The sequence below is a fragment of the Ovis canadensis genome, chromosome 17 (genome assembly GCF_042477335.2).
Source record: "Ovis canadensis isolate MfBH-ARS-UI-01 breed Bighorn chromosome 17, ARS-UI_OviCan_v2, whole genome shotgun sequence".
Lineage (NCBI taxonomy): Eukaryota > Metazoa > Chordata > Mammalia > Artiodactyla > Bovidae > Ovis > Ovis canadensis.
In genome coordinates, this window is record NC_091261.1 from 15389829 (window position 1) to 15403033 (window position 13205).

The window sequence follows — 13205 nt, forward strand, 5'->3', positions numbered from 1 at the left end:
TCCTGTCCCTACTGTGACCACAAGTCCTTTTTCTACGTCTGTGTCTCTATTCCTGCCCTGCAAATAGGTTCATCTGTACCACTTTTCCAGATTCCACGTGTGCGGTCCTTAGTCACTCAGTCGCGTCTGACTCTTGCGACCCACTAGACTGTAGCCCGCCAGGCTCCTCGGCCCATGGGATCCTCCGGGTAAGAATACTGCAGTGGGTTGCCATTTCCTCCTCCAGTCCAACTCTTTAGGACCCCATAGACTGTAGCCCTCCAGGCTGCTCTGTCCATGGAATTTCCTAGGCAAGAATACTGGAGTGGGTTGCCATTCCCTTCTCCAAGATTCCACATACATGCATTAATATGTGGGTTGTTGCACAGCCGTGTCCAACTCTTTGCAACCCCATGGACTGTAGCCCATCAGGCTCCTTTGTATATGGGTTTTCCAGGCGAGAATACTGGAGGGGTTGCCATTTCCTCCTCCAGATCTGTGTTAATATACAGTATTTGTTTTTGTCTTTCTGAAATTGCTACCAAAGGTCACGGTGGCCTTTAAGTCCCCAGTTTGCTCACCTCTGCTCAGTTCTTCTCCTTCCTGACTTTTTGGTAGCATTTGACAATGGTAAGCACGGCTATCACTTGGAATCGTTTTGTTTTTGACTGCAGGGGCATCTCAGCTTCTTGAATTCCTGCCCCTGGGACTGTTTGCTTCTGTTTCCTTCTTGGAGTGGTTTGTCTGCTCTGCATACAGAAGGCAGACAGAACCTACTGGGGTGAGTCTGCACTTAGCTGAGCTTCATCCAGTGCCTGGCGTTGTCAGCACCAGGGAAATGTAGGCCTGAGAGAAAAGCGCCTGCCCTCCCCCTGCGGCAAGCTGTGCTCCCGCAGCTCTGCATGCACCTCCACTGCGGGCCGTGCTTGGCCCCATATCTGTTACTGCAGAGGGGCCTGTTCCCTCCACAGACACGGGCATTCCACGAGGTTTCTGACTCACTCTGAGCCCCAGTGAGCGGCACTGGTGGGGTACTGGAGGTTCTCCTGTTGTTTGCTTGCTTGTAGAAGGACCTCAGCCTGAGCAACCCAAGTGTGTGTTTCTAGGAGGCTGTGGCTCACAAAGCCGCGGGTTTGTGTTTCTAACTGCCTACTGGGCACAGTCACATAAATGTCTCAATGTCCCTAAGACCAAACTCACGGTTCAAAACGGTCATTCTCCCAGAAAGACTCAAATTTGCAGCTGCTCTCCATTACATCTGACATTCAGCCACCCGATCCGGGGGCATCTTGCTTCCCTACCGCTCATCCAAACCAGTTTTCTGTTCTCAGAACCTCTTCCCGGCTGAGGCCCTTCCACCTGGACTGACACGCAGGCCTCCTAACTGCTCTCCTCACCTCCCAACTCTCCATTCTCTGATCCAAGCACGTTGGGGCCAACAACCTTGAACCGTTTGGGTTCTGTCACTTCCGTATCCTCAGTTAGTCGTCAAATATAGTTTAGGTAGCAAGAAAATGTGCCTGCAAAGCAGGAGATTCAGGACGTATGGGTTTGATCCTGGGTCGGGAAGAGCCTCTGAAGGAGGAAACGACAACCCACTCCAGCATCCTTGCCAGGGGAATCCCATGGACTGAGGAGCCTGGCGGGATACAGTGAATTGGGTCCCAAGTAGCCAGACAGGACTGAAGTGACTGAGCGTGCAGGTAGGCCTCAGGCCTCAGGCCGCATCTCCCTGCCTCATTCCTCTCCTTTTTCCACAGACGGCAGGCCTCTCACCTGGGTAACTTAGTCTTGGAAAACCCTCTCCCTAGCTTTCACCAGCTAAGTGCCATCTGCCCGAGGCCGCCTTCCCTGTAACCATGGTTCGAAGTGGTCTTCTCTTCTCTGGTCTCCTAAGAAGCTTGTTTGTGCCTCCCCGCACGAAGGAGTGGAGATACTGCGGTCTATGTCATGCCTTCTCTCGAGGGCAGTGCTGTGTCCACAGTGCCCGGCACAGTAGAGGAGATGGGCGTTCATTTGCATGATTGAGTGAATCACTTTATGAAAACTTTTCTCCCGGAGATCTGAGATTTTTCCACAGTTACCATTATCAGCTCATTTCCACCTGAGATAGGTCTGTGATGGCTGGTCCCTATGGAAAAAAAGATTCCATTAGGATTAGGCTCTGTGTGCCAAGTATATATAATCTAAAGAATGAGCCAAAGGGATGCTCAGACATGGGGGTTATTGAGGGCCAGTGAGAGGAAGGGGAGGGTCATTTATGGGGACAGTGGAGCAGTTAAGACCTGTTTGGAAAGTTTTCTTGAGGACTGAGGTTTTAAACTCACAGCACATCTGATTCCCTGTTCGGTCTTTGGTCTGACTCTGGATCAGCCTGGGAACATACTTAGGAGTTCCTCCTGGCCTTCTTCCAAATATCCTTGTTTCCTTTCCCCTTTTTTCTGTCTCTCAGCCTGTCCTATAACCCATTTCTACAGAATCTTAGCTCCTGAACTTGATATTTCCAAGGAACTATTGTACAAGGCAGAGGAGAAGAGAAGCAGCAGATATTTTGCCAACAAGGGATGCTGTTCTTAACCCTCTACAATTTGACATCATCCAGTCCTGCCTCCTGGCTTCGAGGGAGCACAGGAGGTGTTTAGTAGGAAGCCCAGGCTGGATAAGAAGAGCCGTGAGGCTCTGCAGGAGAGAGGAAGACTGCAACCAGCCTGTATTTAGTGGAGTTTTACAGGCACTGCTTAAACTCTTGTTAAAAAGCAGTTAGTGAATGATTACACACCTGTGGCTGACCCCTTCCCAAGAGTGTGGTGTGAGGCTCACCTTATCAAGTCATCTAGGATCTTGCTAGAAATCTAGAATCTGAGTCCTGTTTCCCAGGCCTGAGTCAGAATCTGTATTTTAGCACGATTCTATAATGATTTCCGTTCACATCAAAGTTTAAGAAGCACTGCCATGGACATTCTATGCTGGGCTCTTAAAAATGTGTTCTGAGAGCCAGTACAGAAACGCAGCGACCAGCCACGCTGCAGATGCAGAGAGGGGGAGTTGCTACTGAACCGCCCTATTTCCCCCAGCCCTCACTGGGTCGCCTCTATTTCTGGCTCAAATCAAGGGGCAGTTGCAATTTGAGAGGCCACTGGAACAGGGTCATTGGGGAGGAGGAGGGAGCGGAGGGGCCCTAAAGAGATGTCCGTGCGCCCCACTGCCATTCTCACGTTCTGTGGAGTAGTTTTCTGCAGGTGAAGGTCCTCATCTGCTTTGAAGAAAGAGTTCATTAAAGTGACCGAGACTGCAGAGCAGACAAGGAGTTAATGAGAACTACAGTACATGTGGGATGATGGCCTGGCAAACCTGCAGAGTGAGACACACCTACAAAGCTTAGGTTATTAACATGGAGTTAGTCTTCCAGGACTTCGGTGAGGGTGACTCCCTTTTTCCCTCCCCTGTGGTCACGTTATCTATAATTTCTTATTTGGGCTTCCACCAGGCGCCATCTTGAACCTTTCCAGAAACAAACCCCATAAGGGTGTGTGTGTCAAAATCACAATACTGATGATATTGTAACGATATTACGAAGGAACCACAGTTACTAGAAGATGTCTTAAGTCCCCTTCTGTGCACCTGCCAGTCTGGGAAATCCTCTCGACCACAAAATTGAGGGCTATGGAGGGCTGTTTTGTCTTTCACCCAATCAGGGTGCGTCATTCCCGCTGATCCTTGTCTTAAGGGTCAGCGTGAAACTGGCTGCAGCAGGTTAACCTGGGTCCTACCTATCTGCTACTTCAGAACGACTCCTGCCGTTTCTGTGGGGCAGGTTAGGACGAGGTCAAGGCAAGAAGCCAGAGTGAGGAGCTCTGGGTGTTTCCTAAAGGACTGCCAGCCTGACGGGTTCAAGAGAAAGGCCGCTCCAAACCTTGAAACAATTGAAATGTCCATCAAGAGATGGTAACTAGATTGTGGTGTCGGAGAAGGAAATGGCAGCCCGCTCCAGTATTCGTGCCTGCAGAATCCCAGGGAGAGAGGAGCCTGGTGGGCTGCCATCCATGGGGTCGCACAGAGTCGGATACAACTGTAGCGACTTAGCAGCGGGGCAGACTGTGGTGTGCCGTATGGTGGAGGCCTTTGTTTCTGTTTAGCCACTCAGTTGTGTCCGGCTCTTTGCATCACGCCAGGCTTCTTGGTCCTTCACCGTCTCCCAGAACTTGCTCAGACTCATGCCCACTGAGTCAGTGATGCCATCCAACCATCTCACTGCTGAGATGGAATGAATTTTTGATGCATGTGGGGACATGGATAAATCTTAAAATAATTTTTCTGAAAGTAGCCAGACCGTCCCCCCCAAAAGAGCAATTTTGTATGATTGCATTTATGTAAAACTGTAAAAACGCAACTAACCTATAGTGACAGCAGGTTAGTGGCTCTTGAGACCGAGGGGCCAGCAAGGGCTGGAGGAGGGACTACTGAAGGGGCACCAGGAAAGCCTTGGGGGCGACAGCTTCTCTATCTCGATTCCTGTGGGGGCTTCCTGATGGGGTTGTAGTTTAGTCGCTCTGATGTGTCTGGTTCTTGGGAGCCCGTGGACTGTAGCCCACCAGGCCCTCCGTTCGCGGAATTTCCTGGACAGGAATACTGGAGCAGGACACGACTAGGCATACACTCAAGATGCCGCCGACAGGCTGGCGTCTCTCACCCGCTGTGGGGACAGAAGCAGCGGTGCGGCCCTTCAGGAGGGGCTGACTGGGAATGCGTCATCGCGGGTGTTCGTGCAGCCGGCTTAGAGACAGAGTCCATCTCCGGCTTCGAATTTAAAAGTTAAGGCGCAGTTTACATAGGGCACAATTCATCCTCACTGTGAATTCTGGTGGACTTTGAGGAATGTGTGCAGTAGTGGAACCACCGCCCTAAGCGGGATCTAAGTACGGTCTAGAGCCCTCCGCCGCTCCCAGAATCTCCCCACACCACTTTGTAGCCAGCCCCTCTCCTCACCCTCAGTCCCTGGCAACTCCAGGTCTGTTTTCTGCCCCTATTGTTTTGCCTTTGCAGACTCCCATGAAAATATCATAATAGAGGAAAAGCAGGCATCATGTGGACTTTTGAGTCTGACTTCTTTCGCTTAGTATAATGGGTTTTTTTTTTTTCTATTTGTTTCCTCAGAATAATACTTTAACAATCTGAAAATCTGTTGTTTTGGCTTTAAGTCTTGCCAAATGAGTGCAAATCCAAGACTCATTCACTATCTCTGTGTGGACAAAGGTCTATGTCTATAGATAGTTTTGCCTTTTATAGTCATTTTAGCCCCACTTAATTGGTACATAAAGTCTTATTATTTTCACAATGCTAAAACCTAAATTATATGTTCTAAATCTAACACTCTCTTCTTCCAAACCTGCCTCTGTCTGCTCCTCAGCCTCCATTAATGGTAGACCTTTGGAGACCACCAACGTTCACAGTTTGAGAAACCGGAGGTGAATGCTGAATCTTAAGTCCCTGTGACCTTTATTAGTATAAAGTTTTTGAGGGTCATTCCTGTTGTCGAATGTATTATTAAAAATGTTCCTTACTTTTCGTTTGCTGAGTAACAGTTCATTGCATGGATACAGCATCGTTTATCCATTCCCAGTGAAAGGACCCTTAAGGCTGTTTCCAGCTTTGGGCAATTTCGAATAAGCCTACCGTAAACATTCATATCAAATTTGTTATATGTCCGTAGGTTTTTATCTCTAAGACTGGAATGGTTGGGTCATATGGTGTGTGTTTAACCTTATAAGGAACTGGCAGACTGATTTCTGAAATGGTTGTACCGCTTCACGTTCCCACCAGCAGTGTGAACATTCTAGTTGTTTCACATCCTCAGTTGCAAAACCAACTGTTTCACACCAGCAGTTGGTATTGTCGGTGTAGTTTAGTTTTAGCTATTCTAATAGGTGGTGGTATCTCAGTGTGGCTTTAATTTGCTTTTCTCTAAGGACAAGTGGTCAGAGAACGCAATGGCACCCCACTCCAGTACTCTTGCCTGGAAAGTCCCATGGACGGAGGAGCCTGGTAGGCTACAGTTCATGGGATCGCTAAGAGTCGGACACGACTGAGCGACTTCACTTTCACTTTTCACTTTCATGCATCGGAGAAGGAGATGGCAACCCACTCCAGTGTTCTTGCCTGGAGAATCCCAGGGACGGGGGAGCCTGGTGGGCTGCCGTCTATGGGGTTGCAGAGTCGGACACGACTGAAGCGACTTAGCAGCAGCAGCAGCAGCAAGGACAAGTGGTACTGAGCATCTTGTCATGTACTTGTTTGCCATCCATCTAGCTTTTAAGGGACCCACTCAAATGGTTTGCTCTAGTTTCATTCTTAGTAGTTGAGATTGAGGCTCTACGCACCAGGGCTCTCGTAGCTGTCGATACAAGCGGTTTTAGAAACACAGACTATAGCAGTGCACCCTGAGAAATAGGTGGGGAGGGGGAGAGCGCATCAGAAGGATCAGTGTCATGGCGTTTAGATAAACTGCAGAAAGGCAGAGGGAATGAGTTCTCAGTGGCTCTCCTGCATGGAGGAGGTCAGGTAGAGAAGAGGGGTCCCAGTTCTGTAGAGGGGGAAATGTACAATCAGCCTATGGATGGCAAGAAACTCTGCTACCCTGGAAGTCAGCTCAGTGAGACTCCAAGTCCTTGGAGCTTTCTGGAGAGTGGGAGGCAGAGTGATGCAGCGAGTGGTTAGGAATTACAAACACAAAATGCGGAACTGCAAAAAATGGGGCTAGAAAACGACATTGTATTCAGCCTCATGGTAGTTAGCGTCTTGTCAAGGTCCCTAAAGACTGTTTCTGAGAGCTCTCTCCTCCTTGGCGGATTTGAGGTGATGGTTTGCTTTTCTGCTGAAGCGGAGACGTTCCCATGATTGCTGTGCATTTACGTCCTAGCTTAGATTGCTCGAGAAACATCTCAGTGCTATTTCGGTTGAGGGCTCAGGGTGTGAGGGGGCCACCAGGTGGCTTATTTCCCTGCTGTTCTGCCCAGCCCGCCTTCCTGGGGCCTCAGTCTGCGCAGACCCTCCGAGTCCCGGGACAGGAAGAAGGAACAAGCCACGGACAGCCCGGGGCATTGCTAAAGTGGGGCTGGAAGTGTGGATTTAATTCACAGCAGGCAGGCAGACTGGGCCAGGAGCGGATGCCTTCCACACACATCTGTTCCCAAAGATCACCGCAGAGAGCAAGCGAGTCTGGGGTACATTCATCCACGACAGGGCCAAGAGAGGAGGCAGAGGGAATCCGTTCAAGCGGGATCTGCCTCGTGGAAGTGCGGCAGCGGGGCACCTTGCTCCGGGCACCAGATACCCTCCTGCAGCTAGTTGTGCTGGCCCCAGCCTGCAGGGCAGGGCCTGTGGTCATCCTTTTTGTATACGCTGTACCTACAGCACCTGTTTAATGGCAACAGGACAGATAAGGCAGGTGGAGTGCCGGGAATCCAGAGGCTGGCTCTCCCAGGAAGAAAACTTGAGAAGCTTGTATGACTTTTGCTCTCCGCAGAGCTCTTTAGAAGACAATCAGCGTTAAGCAACCAGCCCCCAGGCCAGGCCCCACAGGCCTAGTGGGTCACTCACTGTCTTTGTTATGCTCAGGAAAGCTGTCCCCATGAAGCACTTACAGGTTGGGACCTGGGCCAGAGATTACTTTCACTCTCACAATCCTATTCTGAAGGTTTTTAGATTTTTTATTTGCACGCTTAGAGACAACCTAGTCTCAAACATTTCTCTTTGCACAGTGAATAATTCCCTGCCCCCTCACTCCCCACTTCCTGACGCTGTCCTTCCTATAAACTCACATGAAAGAAGGCACATTCTTTCCCTTTTCTGGCTCTAACCACCTTAGTGATCAAAGGTGATTCTGTTCCTGATGATCTACTCCCTTTAACTGGGTGGGTGGGTTAACCCAGAGGATCAGGTGTGACTGGGTTCCCTGACCCAGGGCATCAGCTGGTCATTCCCGCTTCATCAGAAAAAGATCATTATTAGAAAAGGCGTGGGGACTTCCCTGGTGGTCCAGTGGTTAAGAATCTACCCTGCAAGGCAGGGGATGTGGGTTCGAACCCTGATTATGGAACTAAGATCCCACATGGCGAGGAGCAACTTACCCACATGCAGCAACTAGAGAGTCCGTGAGCCACAGCAAGAAATGCACATGACGCAGTGAAGACCTCGCCTACCACGACTAAAGTCCAGGGCAACCAAATAATAAATTAATACTAAAAAAAGAAGAGGCCTGGACCCGGGGCTTATTCCTCAAGGGGCCCTGGCTTCACACTGCAAAATCTTCCTTCTCCAAACCTACACAGCTTTGGCCCCTACTGTACTGGAGTCTCCAGCAGGGTCACTTGGGCAGAGAGTTGCTAGAGAATTTATTCTATAGAGGCTTCAAATACCAGCTCTTAATTGTTTAGGCATTGCTGCCACATATAAGTTTACTTCATTGATTCCTGTAACTATTTATTATGGTGTATTTGCTGTTGTCATTAATCATGGAGATTTACAAGTAAGTCTAAATGATTGATAAATTCTTACGCATAGCTTGCCCAGCCCTGGAACCTGGAGAAATCATTATTACACATGCTCTTGCCTTAGATGCCCTAGAGCAGCCCTCTCACTGCATGTACAAAATGGGAGTCCAAGGGCGGCTGCTTTGCTTTCTCTCTCTTTTTTTAAATTAATTTTTATTGGAGTGTAGTTGCTTTACAATGCTGTGTTAGTTTCTGCTGTACAGTGAAGTGAATCAGCTCTATGTGTGCATATATCCCTTCCTTTTTGGATCTCCTTCCCATTCAGCTCACCACAGAGCACTGAGTAGAGCTCCCTGCGCCGTACAGGTTCTCATTAGGTGGCTGCTTTATACAGAGCGTCAGTAGCATCTGCGCATATTGGTCCCTGTCTCCCAGCCCACCCCACCCCCCTTTCCCCTAGCCATCCACGTGTTCGCTCTCTACGTCTATGTCTCCGTTTCTGCTTTGTAAATAAGACTGTCTGTACTAACTAGACACAGGCGGGAGGATGGTTTTTATTTTTTTTTTCCTTTCTGCTCCCAAAACAACTCATTTTCTGGTATAGAGAATAACAGCTAAATATTTCATTAGGAGAACAAACACCAGGAATGCATAAAGAACTTAGTGTGGAGAGAGAAGAGGGAAATTGTAAGGATTGGCAAGGAGGACCTTCTTACAAAAAATAATACACACCCATGGGAGAGAAATTATAAAATTCAGAGAAGTAAATTGGATAAAATTTAAAAGTCACCCATTATCCCCTGATTCTGAGTTAATTAACATTTTGACGGTTGCTCTAAGTGCATATATTGGAATGTGAGTATTTGCCCTTGCATACCGACTGAGCGACTTCACTTTCACCTTTCATTTTCATGCATTGGAGAAGGAGATGGCAACCCACTCCAGCGTTCTTGCCTGGAGAATCCCAGGGACAGGGGAGCCTGGTGGGCTGCCATCTATGGGGTCATACAGAGTCGGACACGACTGAAGCGACTTAACAGCAACAGCAGCCCTTACATATGCATATGTGTGTTTACATACAGTTTTTCTTTTACAAAACGGCTTTTTATGCATGTTTCATAACTTGCTTTTAAAAAATCAAATCTATGACAATCTTGTCCTGTCAATATGTACTAAATAAGACATCACAGTATGGCTGTACCACAATTTCCTAATTAATTTCCTCCTAGGTATATCTTTTGCATCAAACTAATCAGCTAGCTTGGAGAAGGCAATGGCACCCCACTCCAGGACTCTTGCCTGGAAGATCCCATGGATGGAGGAGCCTGGTAGGAGTCCCACACAACTGAGAGACTTCACTTTCACTTTTCACTTTCATGCATTGGAAAAGGAAATGGCAACCCACTCCAGTGTTCTTGCCTGGAGAATCTCAGGGATGGCGGAGCCTGGTGAGCTGCCGTCTATGGGGTTGCACAGAATCGGACACGACTGAAGCAACTTAGCATCAATCAGCCAGCTAACAAGTTCTAGATGATTCTGGCTACAAAGTCCAGGAAAGAATGTTGTAGCCACGCGTTTCGGGAAACAAACTCGCTCAGAAGGACAATGCAGATAGTGGAGTGTAGTTTATGACTCCGGCGGGCCCAAGGCAGAGTCTCCTCTTAGCCAAGGACCCTGACCAGATTTTGTGAAAATCTTTTATACCCCATGTGTACGTGTCTGAACCCACCACTCCAAATTCCTTGAGACTTACATAAACTAAGGAAAATATAATCCCAATAACCCCATGATTCACGTGCTCTGTGCTCATGTGCTCAAACAGTCAAACAATTAGCCAATAATCAATAAACCTGAGGTTACACTCCGATAGATACGGAAAAATTTATGACCTCTCTGGAGGAAGGGGTGATTAGCGTATGTTTTCTCTTAGGCGATGAGTAACCTAGATAGGATCTTCAAGGTTCTCCTGTCTGGAGGGGGCCTTATCCTTCTGTTGCTTTCATAGGCATTAAACACAGAGTTCAGAGGCCATTGGAAAGTTGGCCGAGCATGATCAGCATGAACAGGCCTAAGATGGAGTCCAGGCCCTGTGAATTCCTTCTTCAAGAGCTTTAGGAACTAGAATGAAATTAAGCACAATGCCATAGGCTGGGGAAAATAACTAACCATGTGGAATAGGGGAAGGAACCATAACGGGGGAAAGGACCTAACAAACATTAGGCTGAGAATAATAGAAATCACGTAATGGATCTAAAATAAATCTATGATGCCAAAGGAAAGTAGTTTTGAACCTGGAAGTTCTAATTCTTTTCTTAGGCAAGTTGCATAGCTTTTTTTGAACCTCAGTCTCTTAAATCTGTACAATGGTAATAATTAATTGTGTCTATATCAAAGAGTAACTGCAAATGTAAAATAATTATAAAAGACCTGAAGAGTGCCTGTCATAGAATAAGTATAAATAAAAATAATTTTAAAAATAAAAAAAATAAATTTACAATAATTTTTAGAGAAGAATAGGATAGATGCTGAAAATGTCTGTTTCCTGCACCACTTCCGGCCCTTGGGCTGTACTGCTCTGCGGCACTGTTCGGGCAGGAGGGTGGCCCCCTGCGCTGCGAGCAGACGCGTGTGCTGCTGTGCTCTGATCACCCAGGGGCCTGTTGTAAAGGCAGTCAGAAGCTGATGATTCCCGTGGAGATGATGTTTCAAGTTAAATACCACTTCTATGGATCTAAGGCCGTTGTGAAATTCTTTCTGTTGCTAGTCTAGTTGGCTGGACAGTGTGAGTGTGGTTCCCACACAGCGGCATCAGCTGTGCCTGGGAACTTGTTAGAAATGCAAACTCTGACTCATGAATCAGAAACTGTGGCGGTGGGCCCAGTGACCTGGGTTTCAACAAGCCCTCCTGGGGATTCTGATGTGCGCTCAAAGCTGAGAACCGCTAGTGCAGCGGGAGGCCTGGGAACCAAGGACCACTACCTCTAGAGTATACGCCACCTCCCAGGTCACTTGGGGACCTGGGGCAAGTCGCCTCCGTTCCTTAAACCTTCATTTCCCTCATCTGGAAAATGGGAAAATAACATCTGTTTGTGACCTCAGATGATTCTTTCATAGACTGAATGAACTTAGGCAGGTGAAAGATATACAAAAATGTATCATACACTGGGTTGGCCAAAAAGTTCATCCAGGTTTTGCCAGAAAACCCCAAACAAATTTTTTGGCCAACCCAGTATAAATGGAAGGTATTCTGATTAGGCAGGGTGGTGTATAAAGCACCCCTATTTGATGAAAAATGGTTTTATTTTTATTGACCTTTCAAAGAAGAGTCTGTGACCTCCATGGGAAATCTCACAGGATGCTTTTATAACCCTCAACAGCATTTTCTCCTGTGTAACCTAAATCCCTGCGTGAGCTCCTTCAGCGTCTCAGAGATGTTCTGAGGACTCTATCAAGAAAGAAAAGTCATTGAGCAAGGTAAAAAGCCCCTACACGGGAGAGGTACCCTTATTTGTTTCCGTTTCTTGGTCCTTAGTGAAGCTGGAGAACGGCAGGTCATCCTGTGGGGCAAACCCTTCATCTCCATGAAGGTTGCTATTAAGTTGCTCCTCACTTCTCCTCTTTCCAGGCTGAAGAGTTCTGCTTTTTAGCCTCTGCTAAAAGGCTTCATTGTGCTCCCTTGGGTCATCTCTGCTTCTCTTCTCTAAGCCTTTGCTCTATGCTATATATGGCAACAGCCTCTCAGGAAAGTGCAATCCAGTCCCCTGAGTTCTAGAACCTGGGACGTACACAGAACCCTGGTCCCCATTGGAGGGGATGCGGGGAGCATGACCTCACGCTTCTAGTCACTCCCTCCACGGACAAAGCACCGCCCCAGTGCTTCCAAGGCAGGCTGCAGCTCCGGCAAGGTTCGATGCATTCCACTCTAACTTACCTAGTCATTCACGTTTTCATTTTTATATTTCCTTGGTGTACCACGTTTTATTTGCACCCGACGGTCTTTTCTATTCTCCTAGTATCTTTAATTTCTATAATAGAAAAATTAATATTTATATATGCCTAGAAATTTAGAATATATATGCACAAAGAGAAGGGGAGGAGGAATGCTAGAATCTTAATAAGTAGTTAACTCTAGGGAATGAGATTACACATGATTTCATTTGCTTTCTTTTGCTTCTCTGGATATTTAAATTTTTCTATGATTGACACACTAATTGCTTAATTTATTGAAAAACAAAAAGACAAAATTGGAAAATTAACTCCTGCATGGGTACAGAGCAAAAAGAAGACAGAATATGCTTGTGTTAAGGAAGGCTCACTGCCCCACAGGAGTTTCCATTCCAGAAGGGTACAAAGCCATAGCGTGGCCTACTGACCTGGCTTGTCCTAGACTGTCCCAGTAATAGCACTGAGACAAGCAAGCCGGGACAGCCGGTTACCTGCCTCCAGCCCTCTTCTCTGTGAACCACTGTGGCTGCCTGCTGGTGCCCATGAGGCATTTTTCTTACAAGTCTCACTTTGCCAGCACCGGGAGGTTCTGCAAAGCTGGCCTCAGAGACAAGAAGCCTCAGGATCCTCAGCCGTGTGTTGGGTTCCAGGGAGACTTAGCAGTAGGGGCAGGTGTAAAGGGTTCCCTACTGAGGCTGGGGAGTGTGAGCAAAACCTTTGGGCCATGATGGAAGATGAAGGTTCAGTGGGGGCGTCCGCGTGGCTGTGGAGGCTGCTGAAAGTGTCTCTGTG